The sequence below is a fragment of the Hyaena hyaena genome, unplaced genomic scaffold (genome assembly GCF_003009895.1).
Source record: "Hyaena hyaena isolate Hyena2069 unplaced genomic scaffold, ASM300989v1 scaffold_1792, whole genome shotgun sequence".
NCBI lineage: Eukaryota > Metazoa > Chordata > Mammalia > Carnivora > Hyaenidae > Hyaena > Hyaena hyaena.
Genome location: NW_024082428.1, coordinates 114,785 through 127,699, shown reverse-complemented (window position 1 = coordinate 127,699; position 12,915 = coordinate 114,785). Strand labels below are relative to the sequence as shown.

At 46.2% G+C, this 12,915-nt stretch overlaps 1 long non-coding RNA gene across 1 annotated transcript in view; it reads left to right on the top strand.

Moving 5' to 3' along the window:
• Window positions 1-6,578, top strand: part of LOC120226673 — a 41,907-nt gene extending 35,329 nt beyond the window's left edge. The window contains exons 5-6 of the long non-coding RNA XR_005527080.1: window positions 1,335-1,532; window positions 6,541-6,578. This is a non-coding gene — a long non-coding RNA (uncharacterized LOC120226673). The remainder of the gene's footprint in view (window positions 1-1,334; window positions 1,533-6,540) is intronic.
• The last annotated feature ends 6,337 nt before the right edge of the window (window positions 6,579-12,915 follow it).

Genomic DNA, 12,915 nt, shown 5'->3' with positions numbered 1-12,915 from the left:
AAGCTATTATCTTAACGGTTGCGGAGCTCAGAAGTCAAAAATCAGCTGTTTTCCAGCTCATTCCGCCACCACCCGCCCCCATCTTCAAATTGAGCTCAGGGCATCTTCAGATCGCTCTCACGCCCTCACCTCTGCTTTCATAGCACATCACCTTCTCTGACTTGGACTCCCCTGCCTCTCTCTTTTCTGGACTCTGTCGTTGGATTAGGCCCACCTGGACATTTGGAGGAGGGGACCGTGATCCAGCGTAGCAGGTGGTCTTCTCCAGCGATACCTTGGTTTCCTTGCAGACCAGTGCTGCGCAGCATACGCCACACGCTGATGTCCCGCGGTTTTACACAAAGGGAGGAGAATGTCTTAAAATGTTATTTTCTGGGGCGCTCAGGTGGCTCACTCGGTTGAGCGTTCGACTCTGCATTTCGGCTCAGGTTGTGATCCCAGGGCCTGTGGGACTGAGCCCTGCGTCCGGCTCTGTGCTGAGCGTGGAGGCTGCTTAAGACTCTCCATCTCCCCCTCCGCCCCTCTTCGCTGCTTGCTTGGCGGGTGCTCTCTCAAAAAAACAAAACAAAACAAAAATATATATATATAATATAATCATCATAATAAAATTGATAAATAAAACAAAAAGACTTTGCCTAACCCAAGGTCATGAAGACAATAAAATAAAATGAGTGAATGAATGAATGAATAAATAAATAAATAAATAAATCTTATTTTCTGCCTCTGTCCTGTCAGGAAATACCACATTTTGCTTAAGATTCTCTCTCTTTCTACCCCCTCCCCTGCTCTCACTCGCTCCAAACAATAAATAATAAAATAAATAAATAACATAAAAGACTGCCTAACTCAAGGTCATAAAGATTTTTAATTCATTCATTAACCAATTAATGTCAAAAATCATATTTTCTGCCTCCATCCTGTCAGGAAATACCAAAGTTTGGTTGTTCTGACCCCTCACAGTAAGATTCTATTAATATATTGGCACAAGAGTGTCTTTCATGCAAGACCCATCCACATCTCGCTCCGTGTCCCGTCCCCACGTTTGCACCCCTGTAACAGGCTCTGTCTCAGGGCTGACTTCTGCCAGCCTTTCCTCTCTCTCTCTCTCTCTCTCTCTGTCACACACACACACACACACACACCCAAAACCCTGGAAGCTTGATCTGTTAACCAAGGGAAAGCCCCCTGAGCTTCTTTTCACCCAGGAAAGGGTGGCAGACGAAAGCCTGAGTCATTCCTGGGAGAAGCAGCAGCAGCAAGAAGTAAAAATGGTCTTCTATTTTCAGTCTGTACAAGGTGGCACAGCCTCATTTCTCCTTGCTCCTCCCCGCTAGGTAGAACTGTGAGTCCCGGAAATAATTCAAGAGGCCACCGAAGAAGAATTCCAAAACGTGTGAAGAGAGGAAGGCGGAAGGCAGAATGGTCAGGGACCCCGGAACCAGGGGACATCATGGTAGCAAGCGCCTGCGGTAAGGAGGGGAGCCGGCGCGGCACTTCCCAGCCCCCCAGCCTGGCGACAGAAGGCAGCTCAGGTAGGCAGCTTCTCCCTCCAGATCGGATGGGACGTGGACCTGGCAACTCCGGCAGCGGGAATCCAGTGGCGAGCCCGCTGACACGGAGCACCTAGGGGAAATGCTTGCCTTTCCTGCCACGCCGGGCTCCCCTCCCTCGCCACGAGGCACCGTGCAGCCGGGGCACTGCCACCAAGGGCCAGTCTGACCACAGGCAGCCTGGCCCAGGGAGCCTGTTTGTGCCCACGGTCTTGAGGGGCCCCTCTCTCTCGGAGAGGTACCAGGATGGACTACGGCACTGACAAAGGGCGGGGGTCCCACCAGAACAGGCAAAACCGGGGGCGGTCACATGTTTCCACGGACTAGAGACTCCCTTTCTCCACCTACGGGCCTCAGGCCCCCCAGCCTGAGGGAGCCCCTTCTGCTCCCGGAGGCACCACTGGCGTGGGCCAGTGGGGGTCCCCACAGCGCTGCACAAACAAGCGGACAAAATAGCGTCACAGAGGCTCTGCAAAGTAAATCGTCATTGAAATCACAGCCTATAAAAGTAGGCCAGGACCTGTGTGCTAAACCTAAGCAGAGTGACTGCCTACTAAAATAAAAGACTTAAATAGGCTCCTGCGTGTACCTGTGTGGCTCAGGCCGTTAAGCGTCCATGGACTCTTGATTTCGACTCAGGTCATGATCTCAAGGTTCGTGAGTTCAAGCCCCACATCGGGCTCTGTGCTGACAGTGTGGAGCCTTCTTGAGATTCTCTGTCTCCCTTTCTCTCTCTCAAAATAAATATTTTTAAAAAGAGCTTAAAATTATTTTTAAACGTTTATTTATTTCCAAGAGACAGAGAGAGACACAGCACGAGCAAGGGAGGGGCAGAGAGAGAGGGAGACACAGAATCTGAAGCAGGCTCCAGACTCTGAGCTGTCAGCACAGAGCCTGATGCGGGGCTCGAACCCACAAACTGTGAGATTGTGACCTGAGCCGAAGTCAGATGCTTAACTCACTGAGCCACCCAGGTGCCCTCCCCAAAAGATTTAAATAGTCTCCTGACATAATAGCCAAAATACACTGAAAAATCACCTCTCATACCAAGAACTAGAAAATCAGGGCTTGAATCAGAAAAGACAATCAACTGACATCAATAGGGAGATGAATCAAATGTTAGAATTCTCTGACAAGGATAGTAAAGCAGACATCACAAAAATGGTTCAGTAAACAATTGCAAATCTCTTGAAACAAATGAAAAAGTGGAAAATCGCAACAAAGAAATACAAGTTATAGAAAAAGTGCTAAATGGAAATTATAAAACTGAAAAAATACAGTAACAGAAATTAAAATAAACAAAACAAAAACTTAGTGGGTCCATAGAATAGAACAACAGAGGATAGAATCAGTGAACTTGAGGACATATCAATAGCATTTACTCAGTCTGAACAACAGAGAGAAAATAGACTGGTAAAAAAAAATAGAGCCTCAGAGACCTGTGAGAAATAAAAGATTTCGCGTGCCTGTGTGGCTCAGTCGATTAAGCATCTGACTTCAGGTCAAGTCACGATCTTACAGTTTGTGAGTTCGAGCTCTGCATCGGGCTCTGTGCTGACTGCTCAGAGTCTGGAGCCTGCTTCAGATTCTGTGTCTCCCTTTCTCTGACCCTCCCCCTCTCTCACTCTGTCTCACATTGTTTCTCAAAAATAAATAAACATTAAAAAAATAAAAATAAATAACAAAAGATCCAACATTTATATCATCAGAGTCCCAGATAGATATCAAAACCAGACAATGACAGTACCAAAAAAAAAAAGAAAGCAAACTACAGGCCAGTATCCCTTACAAATTTGGATACAAAAGTCCTCAACAAAGGCTTATGAGCAAAATGCACCCAACAATGTATAAAAGAATTATATACCATGATCAGGTGGGATTTACTCCAAGTATGTAAGGCTGGCTCACTAATTTAAAATCATTCAGTGTAGACCACTGTATCAATAAACTAAAGAAAAATCATATGACCATATCAATAGACACAGACTAAAACATTTGACAAAATACAACATTCATGACAAAAACTCAGTATATTAGGAAGAGAGGGGAACTTCCTTAACCTCATAAAGAACATCTGTAAAAAAATTACCACTAACATCATAGTTAATGGTAAAAACAGAATACTTTGCCTCGTAAGACTGAAATAAGGCAAACACATCTGCTCTTATCATTTCTATTCGGCATTCTACTGGAAGTTCTAGCCAGCACAATACAGCAAGGAAAAGAAAGAAAAGACATACAGATTGGAAAGAATTAAGTGAAACTCTTTCTATTTGCAGAGGACTTGATTGTCTACATAAAAAAATCACAGGGGTTCTAAAAAAAAACCCTTCTAGAACTAATAATTGAATTAAGCAAAGTCATATGACACAAGATCAATACACAAAAGTCAATCACACTTCTATATGCTAACGCTGTGGAAATCTAAATGAAAAACAATACTATTGATAATTGCTTCAAAGAACGTGAAATTCTTAGGTCTCAAACTTCACAAAACCTGTTTCATCTATATGCTGAAAGTTATAAGACACTGAGGAAAGAACCCAAAGAAGACCTTAATAATTTGAGAGACTTGCCATGTCCACGGATTAGAAGACTCCACATAGTAAAGATATCCATTTCCCCCAAATTTATCTGTAAGTTGATGAAGTCCCTATCAAAATCCCGGCAAGGATCTTTGTAGACATGGATGGGATTATTATAAAATTTATTGAAAGACAAAGGACTTAGAGTAGCTAAAATGATGTTTGTAAAGACTAAACTAGGGAAGGGGAATCCCTCTTTCCAATGTAAAGGTTCACTCTATAGCTATAGTAATCAAGACAGTATAGGAATAGTGGAGGGTACACATGTAGATCAGTGGAATAGAATAGAACACCCAGAAACAAACCCAATCTGTTCAACTGAATTTCAACAAAGGTGTAAAAGCAATTCATTGAAGGAAGGGTAGCCCTTTCAACAAATAGTGCGGGAGCAATTGACATCCGTAGGGAAAGAAAGAAAGAAAAGAAAGAAGGAAGGAAGGAAGGAAGGAAGGAAGGAAGGAAGGAAGGAAGGAAGGAAGGAAAGAAAGAAAGAAAGAAAGAAAGAAAGGAAAATGAACTTTGACCTAATCGTCACACCTTCTATAAAAAAGGAACTCAGAATGGATCACAGACTTAAAGAGTAAAACTATACAACTTGTAGGGAAAAAACACAGAAGAAAATCATGATCTAGCATTCAGCAAAGAGTTCTTGGGCTTAACACCATAAGCATGATACCTAAGAGGAAAAATCTAATTGGAGTTCATCAAAATTAAAAAGGGTTTGCTCTATGAGAGATCAAGCTACAGACTAGAAAAAAATCTTTGCAAACTGCATATCTGACTGAGGATTTGTATCTAGAATATATCAAGAGTTCTCAGAGCTCAATCCAATTAGAAAATGGACAAAAGAGATGAACAGACATTTCACTAAAGAGGATATGTGGATGGCAAATAACGCGTGAAAAGATGCTCAGTATCACTAGCCGTCAGGAAAATACAAATCAAAACCACCATGAGATACTACCACACACCTATCAGAATGGCTAAAATAAAAAACAAATGACACCACCAAATGCTGGCGAAGATGTCGAGAAACTGGCTATCTCGTACATGTGTTCTTCAGCAGATTAATAGTGAAGTAAAATGTGGTGTACCTATGGCATGGAATACTCCTCATCAGTAAAAAGAAATGGGTGTATGGTTCACACAATAACTTGAATGAATCTCCTCGGAATTTTACTGAGTGAGAAAAAGCTAGTCTTCAAAGGTTACATACTATGTGATTATTTACATAATACTCTCGAAATGACGCAAGTATAGACATGGGGGGACGTGGGTAGGGAGTGTGGGGGGTTGGGGAATGGAGCCGACAGGAGATGGGTGTGGCTGAAAATGATAACAGGAAGGACCGGTGTGATGGTACTCCTTTCTGTACTGTGGTGATGGACACACGAACATACGTATATGACAAAGTTGCATAAAACCAAATGCAGAGATGCATACAAACAAATTATTACAAGTAAAACTGGGGAAATTTGCATAAGATCAGTGGGTGGTAGCAATGTCCCTATCTTGGCTGTGATATCGTATGACAGATTTATAAGTATATAAATCTTATATATAAAATTTATATACCATTGAGGGAAACTGGGTAAAGGGTACACAGGATCTCACTGTATTATTTTTTATTATGTATTTATAATGTATTACAATTGCATGTGAATTTGCAATGATCTCAACATAAAAAGTTTAATTAAAAAAAAAAGATAGGGGCGCCTGGGTGGCTTGGTCGATTGAGCTTCTGACTTGGGCTCGGGTCAGATCTCGTGGTTCATGGGTTCAAGCCCCGCATCGGGCTCTGTGCTGACAGCTCAGAGCCTAGAGCCTACCTCAGATTTGGTGTCTGCCTCCCTCTTTCTCTGCCCCTCCCCCACTCACACCCTATCTCTCTCTCTCAAAAATAAACATTAAAAAAAAAAAGATAAAGGGGCGCCCGGTGACTAGGTTGGTTAAGTGTCCTGACTTCAGCTCAGGTCATGATCTCACAGTTTGTGGGCTTGTGCCCCACATTGGGCTCTGTGCTGACGGCTAGGAGCCTGGAGCCTGTTTCAGATTCTGTGTGTTTCTCTCTCTCTCTCTCTCTCTCTCTCTCTGTCCCTCCCTCTGCTTGTGCACTGTCTCTCTGTATCTCAAAAATAAATTAACATTGAAAAATAAATAAATAAAGACAGAAAATTAGGGCCTTAAATATGTTGCCAAAAGCTGGATTAAGGAATCTGGCTCACTGTGTAGGCATTAAACTAATTGGCCATCTGGCTACCAGACTGGATAGTCACTTAAAAAAATGACTCCTTAAACCTGGGTCTGCGGCACATTAGAGAGCCTTAATAATGCAAAGAGGTATTGTTCACCCTCTGGAAATTCTCGGTAACCACATTTATTTTATTTTTTCTTTTAATTTTTAGAAAGAGAACACAAGCAGGGGAGAGAGACTCTTAAGCAGACTCCACACTCAGTGGAGAGATCGATGCGGGGCTCTCCCCCACAACCCTGGCATCACGACCCGAGCCAAGATCAAGAGCCGGATCCTCAACCGAATGAGCCATCCAGGTACCACACACAGTGACCACATTTCATGGAAAATCACTTTCACGAAAAAGCAAGCGTTTGTTGTCTACCTCTTCCTATCAGAGGGCAGCACTAGGGAATCAAAATATGGGATCTCGACGTGAGCGCATGCTAGCCCTTCCAGAGTCAGAGTCCTGGCCTGATCTGTTTGTGGAGCCAACATACGGGGCCTCAAAGGGCCTGTTAACTCTATGCGGTGAAAAGCCACCCCCAGCCCTACCCAGTCAGCCAGCTGGCTCTGACCCCAAGAGAAACTACAAGCTGGAATGAGAGGCTGTGGATGATTGGATGATTGGCTATACACCCCGTTTCACCGCTAGCCATCACCCCATACACATGCTTCACCTTGTCCTTAGATCCAACACCTTCCTGAGGAGGAGCTCAGAGGGTTACCGTAGCTTTTCCCCGAAGCCCTTTTCACGCCTGTTCTTCAGATCTGGAGCTTCTTTTAAAACATTGTTTTATTCTGAGAGAAAACACAAGCCGGGGAGAGGGCAGAGGGGGACAGAGAGGGAGAGAGAATCTGAAGCAGGCTCCTAGCTCAGCATGGAGCCCGACACGGGACTCGATCCCATGACCCTGGGATCATGACCTGAGCCGAAGTCAAGAGCCAAGCACTCAACTGACTGAGCCCTCCAGCCGCCCTCAAACCGGGAGCATCTTGAACTTATCACTTGAGTTTTTAAGGGGGGAAATTTGATTTTGCAGGGGACTAAACAACGGGAAAAGTGATTTTCCCTTAATTTAGTTTTTAAGTTAATATATAGGAAGGTCGACTAACTGGTCTATACAGTTCTGTGAATTTTAACCTATATATAGATTCATGTAGTCCACACTGAAATTGGGGTACAGAGCAGTTCCTTCACCCCCCAAAGCTCCCTAGAGCTACCCTTTTGTTGGTATACACCCCCGCCCCCAAACCCTAGCAACCACTGATGTGTTTCTCCATCACTATAGTTTTGTGGGGGTTTTTCTGAGAATGTCATATGCGTGGAAACACACAATAGGTAACTTTGAAACTGGCTTCTTTTACTCAGCAGATGTCTTTGGGATTCAGCATGCCATTGCATCAATCAGTAGTTCATTCAAGTACATTTTAAATTAAAAAAAAATTTTTTTTAATGTTTATTTTTGAGAGAGAGAGAGAGAGCACGCGCAGGGGAAGGGCAGAGAGAGAGGAGACACAGAATCCAAGGCTGTGCTGACAGCTCAGAGCCCGACGCGGGGCCTGAACCCACAAACCGCGAGATCATGACCTGAGCCGAAGTCGGATGCCTAACCCACTGAGCCACTCAGGCACCCCAAGCACATTTTTGAACTTAAGAATTGCTCCCTAGTTTTATTCAGATTAGTTCTCTATAAGCAGGCTTTGTAATAGTACAATAACAATATAATTTCTGTGCAATTAAATCACCTTCAGTCAAGTGACTGACAGCAATTAACATGTTTCCCTTATCTAGTTTTTAGTCTGTTTCTTCTGGTGAAAAGTGTAGAGAGGCAGGAAGTAGGTAGCAATTTCTAAACTCGCATTACCAGAGTTCTAAAGCCAGAAAGCAGCGTCTCTTAGGATCTAAACTATTTTTTAAAAATTATTATTTGAGAGAGAGAGAGAGAGACAGAGAGCATGAGCAGGGGAGAGGGGCAGAGAAAGAGAGAGAATTGTTAAAAATAAATTTTTTTAATGTTTATTTTTGAGAGACAAGCAGAGCCTGAGCAGGGGAGGGTCAGAGAGAGAGGGAGACACAGAATCTGAAACAGACTCTAGGCTCTGAGCTCTCAGCACAGAGCCCGACGCGGGGCTCAAACCTATGAACCACGGGATCATGACCTGAGCCGAAATCAAGAGTCAGACACTCAACTGACTGAGGCTCCCACGCGCCCCTGAACTATTCTTAAATCACTTCTCTCACCGCTTGGGGAACCTATCAGGATGGCAGTGACCATATGGTTATTGCCCCGGAGCTCCTGGGTGGTTCTTGAGCCGCTGCCACACGGAGGAGTGAGTTTAACTGTCACGGAGCCCCTCAGCTGCCCTCCTGAGCACCCCAACATGTCTTTTACTAAGGCTTCGTCACGCCTGGAATTCCTACCGTTAGAATCACAGGTCTAGGCTAACAAATTCCGCAAGACTTCTCTGCAAAGGATGCAAACACGTCGCTTACAGGGATGCCCCATTATGCAGTTGGGGCCCAAGAGAGTAGAACAAAACCTTTTGATGGTGGGGGCAGGCTGAGAACGCGTGTCGCCTGCTCCACAGATATGCCTGCCTCCTGCCCCAGCGGGCCCCCGCTATTGAATTGGAAAGCTAGATGCCTTGTACGCTAAGTAAAAGCTTCGAACCCCAATTGTTTTTAAAAAAGGTGTTGGAATCCAGTGCATTTAGCCAGAGCTAAGGAGACAGGGGCACCTTCAGATCTCAGGAGAACTGCCCCTCTCTAGAGTTTCCTCGTCCCCAAAGGCAGGCCACTCTTGAAGTCCTACGTATGAGAGGAACTCATTCGCCAGGTGCCGGAGACTTCAGGTGGAGGGTGAATGGAGCCGGTTTCTGTGCCGGGGTGGCTCCGTGTTGCGTGGCCAGATTCATGTGGAGCTGAGCGCAGTGGAACAGCCCTGGCACTCCGCGCGCAGAAAGTGAGCTCCCCCGACCTGGGACCAGAGCCTTGGCCTCTGCACCAGCGTTCTTCCATGACCTTCCCATGACGCAGACATGTACAAGTCATGGCGCAAGAGCGTGTGTGTCTGGTGATGCGGCTAATTTCTGTCCATTCGTTAGCCAGTGCCCAATAATTTGTAAGTTGGTAGATTGTGCTTGAATTAACCCGTTTTCAATTTAATGGCTCATACAACAGAAGGCTGCTTATTGTATCCGTATATAGGCTGCTCTTAGTGCATCCAAAGAATGTTTAAAACAACAAAAGTGCCACCTATCACCTTGGCTCCTAACAGATTGAAACCATACGATGACAGCGGCCCTTGGTTAAGTGAGTGAGGCAATAGGTCAGCAGCAGAAGTGCGGATGCTGTTCCCGGGGCGGGCGGGCAGCTTCTGGCTGTGACACCCCTACTCTAAGCAGGTGTGCTCAGGTGTGGCCCAGGACGCGGAGAACGGACAGTAAGATATCCCAACCCTTTGGGGCGCCTGGATGGCTCAGTCAGCTAAGCATCTGACTCCTGATTTCAGACTCAGGTCATGATCTCATGGTTCATGGGATGGAGCCCCCCATGGGGCTCTGTGCTGACCGCGCTGAGCCTGCTTGATTCTGTCTCTCCCTCTCTCTCTGCCCCCCCTCCTTTCTCTCTCAAAAATAAATAAATAAACATTAAAACAAGGTTTCCCAAACCTTCGCAAAGTAACAGTCGCAGAAGAGGTGCTTTCTGAGAAGGAGTGTAAGCGAAGTGCACGCACGCAGCCACTGAGGCACCCGAGACCCGAATGCAGATGGCAGATGGGAACGAAAGGCACCTTCAGAGCCAGGGCAGTCGGGGGGCTTTCATGTCGAGATGCAAACGTTTCCGACGGGCAGCAACCTCCCCTCCGTTCTCGTTCATTTAATTTCCCATTTTCCCCTTGCTTGCGCTTTTTCCCCAGCCCCTCCCCACCGCCCCCATGGGGTGGCCCGCTGATGATCTTGTGGTGGCAGTGACCCATCTGCCGGGAGAGCTGGCAGCCGGGCAGTCCCCATCGTCCCCACTCGGGGCCCACCTCTCTCTGCCCCGCCACCAGAAACAGAGTGGCAACGTGCCATCCCCTGGCCCCTGCTCAGGGGACTGACTGCGCTTCACAGAGTGAAGCAGAAACTGAGAGCTTGACGCTCCCTCCAAGCTTTAGCCTTTGCCTCTGGTGTTTGGTGCTGAAGTTTTGGGACTCGGTCTGCGTCTATACATGGCTTGGTGGGTGACAGACTCTGGTCAGTGTGGGGCTCCAGGCACGTGGGGGTCATGGTCCTGGGTCCGATGTAAATGAACAAGTTAATTTCCTTACTTTTTTTTAATGTTTATTTTTATTTTAGAGAGACAGAGCACATGAATGGGGGGTGGGGAGGGAACGGTCCGAGAAAGAGAGAGACAGAGAGAGAATCCCAAGGAGGCTCCGCGCTGAGAGCAGACAGCCCTACGTGGGGCCTCAACCCACGAACCCTGAGATCATGACCTGAGGCAGAGTCGGATGCTTAACCATCTAAGCCACCCTGGTGCCCCGGACAGTTTCATTTCTTAACCACTGCTTTTACCTCTCTCCCCGGTCACGTGAGGACCCCGGGCGTTAACAGGATAAGTGGCTCCAAGCTGTCAGGATGGCACAGGGTCCTTAGTCTCATTGCCCCTTCAGTGATGCTCTGAGGGTTTCAGAAGAACAGGTGGTTACTGGGGACACCTGGGTGGCTGAGCCGACTCTTGATGTCGGCTCGGGTCGTGATCTCACAGTTTGTGGGTTCGAGCCCCACATTAGCCTCTGCACTGGCAACACAGGGCCCGCTTGTGATTCTCTCTCTCTCCCCCTCTCTCTGCCCCTCTCCCGCTCTATTTCTTGCTCTCAAAATAAGTAAGGATTAAAAAAAGAATAGTTGGTCACTTGGGAACAGCAGTGGAACCCCCCCTTCTCTTACATATATTAAAATATTCTTAACGCTTGTGACAACTGTGAGGGATGTTACGAGGAGAGGAAAATATTCACGGTCTCCTTAAAAGTTAGCAGGGTTGGGGAGCACATCTTGATTTGGGCAGCATGAAAGGAGATTTGTGTTTCCCACTTTTGAGCCATTGACTTAATTGATCTCAAGGAGACCTGGTCGAGGCCGCTGGGGGGCTCATTCGGTTAATCGTCCAACTTCGACTCAGGTCATGATCTCACGGTTCGTGAGTTTGAGCCCCGCATCGGGCTCTGTGCTGCCAGCTCAGAGCCTGGAGCCTGCTTCAGATTCTGTGTCTCCTTCTCTCTCTGCTCCTTCCCCGCTCACACTAGGTCTCTCTCAAAAATAAATAAATATTAAAAAATTAAAAATAAAAAAAAGGAGACCCAGTCTTACCCTTGTACAGCTGAGCACTGACATCAACAGAGATCCATCACGTTTTCCCTTTGCCTCCTACTTTCTTTCATTTACTTTATTTTGTGATTGTCTCAGTTCTTTGGAGCTTTCCCTCTTACCAGGAGCTTGGAAAGAATGTGGCCAGCTGCCCCCCATTTGTATTTACGTAGCAGAGTATTGGTAACACTGTAAGAAAAGCGTATCTAAACCAGAAATCAAAGAATAACTGAGCATTCCAACCGGAAGAGCCCTTCGCTTTCACATATGGGGAAACAGAGGCCCGGAGGGGGAAGGTAGCACGCCTCGTGATTCCCACTCCTGTCCTCTTTCTGGCATATATGACTTTATTGTTACATATTTTCTTTTCTTTCCTGCAAATTTCTTTAGTTTTGAGAGAGGGTGAGAGCGTGCCCTCATGCATGAGTGCGGGTGAGGGAGGGGCAGAGAGAGGGGGAGAGAGAGAGGGAGAGAGAGAATTCCAAGCAGGCCCCACACTTCGTGCAGGGCCTAGACGTGGGGGCTCAGTGTCACGACTGTGAGATCATGATCTGGGCCAAAATCAAGAGCCTGTCGCTTAACCAACTGAGTCACCCAGGCGCCACTGTATTTTCTTTTCTCATTATGATTTGTAAAGGTTACTAGTTGGCATTTCGGGGTGTGTAGCCAATTGGGTGTTAAGGAGAATGGATTTAAAGCAATACAATGGTAGGGAAAGCTAGACCCAAATTAAACATTCACCCTGAATGATCTGATCTGGGAGGGCACCTGCTTGCACTGTTAAGTGTTGCATTGCCCTACATTCTGTCTTTGGCCCTCTTTTTTTTTTTTTTTTTAAATTTTATTTATTTTGAGAGAGAGAGAGAGAGTGTGTGTGTGTGTGTGTGTATGTGTGCGCATGCATGCGTGCACCTGCGTATGCAAGCAGGGCAGGTGCAGAAAGAGAGGGAAAGAGAGAATCCCAAGCCAGCTCCGCGTTGTCAGCCCAGAGCCTGACACTGGGCTCCATCCTGTGAAATGCGAGAAGGTGACCTGAGCCAAAATCAAGAGTCTAATGCTCAATGGACTGAGCCACCCAGATGCCCCTTGGCCCTCTTTCCTTGTAGTAAGAAAGAGAAGATCTATAGTCAGGATTGGCCGCCATGGCAACATAAGACTCACTCTGGATTAAAAAGCTATAGCTGCACTTCTT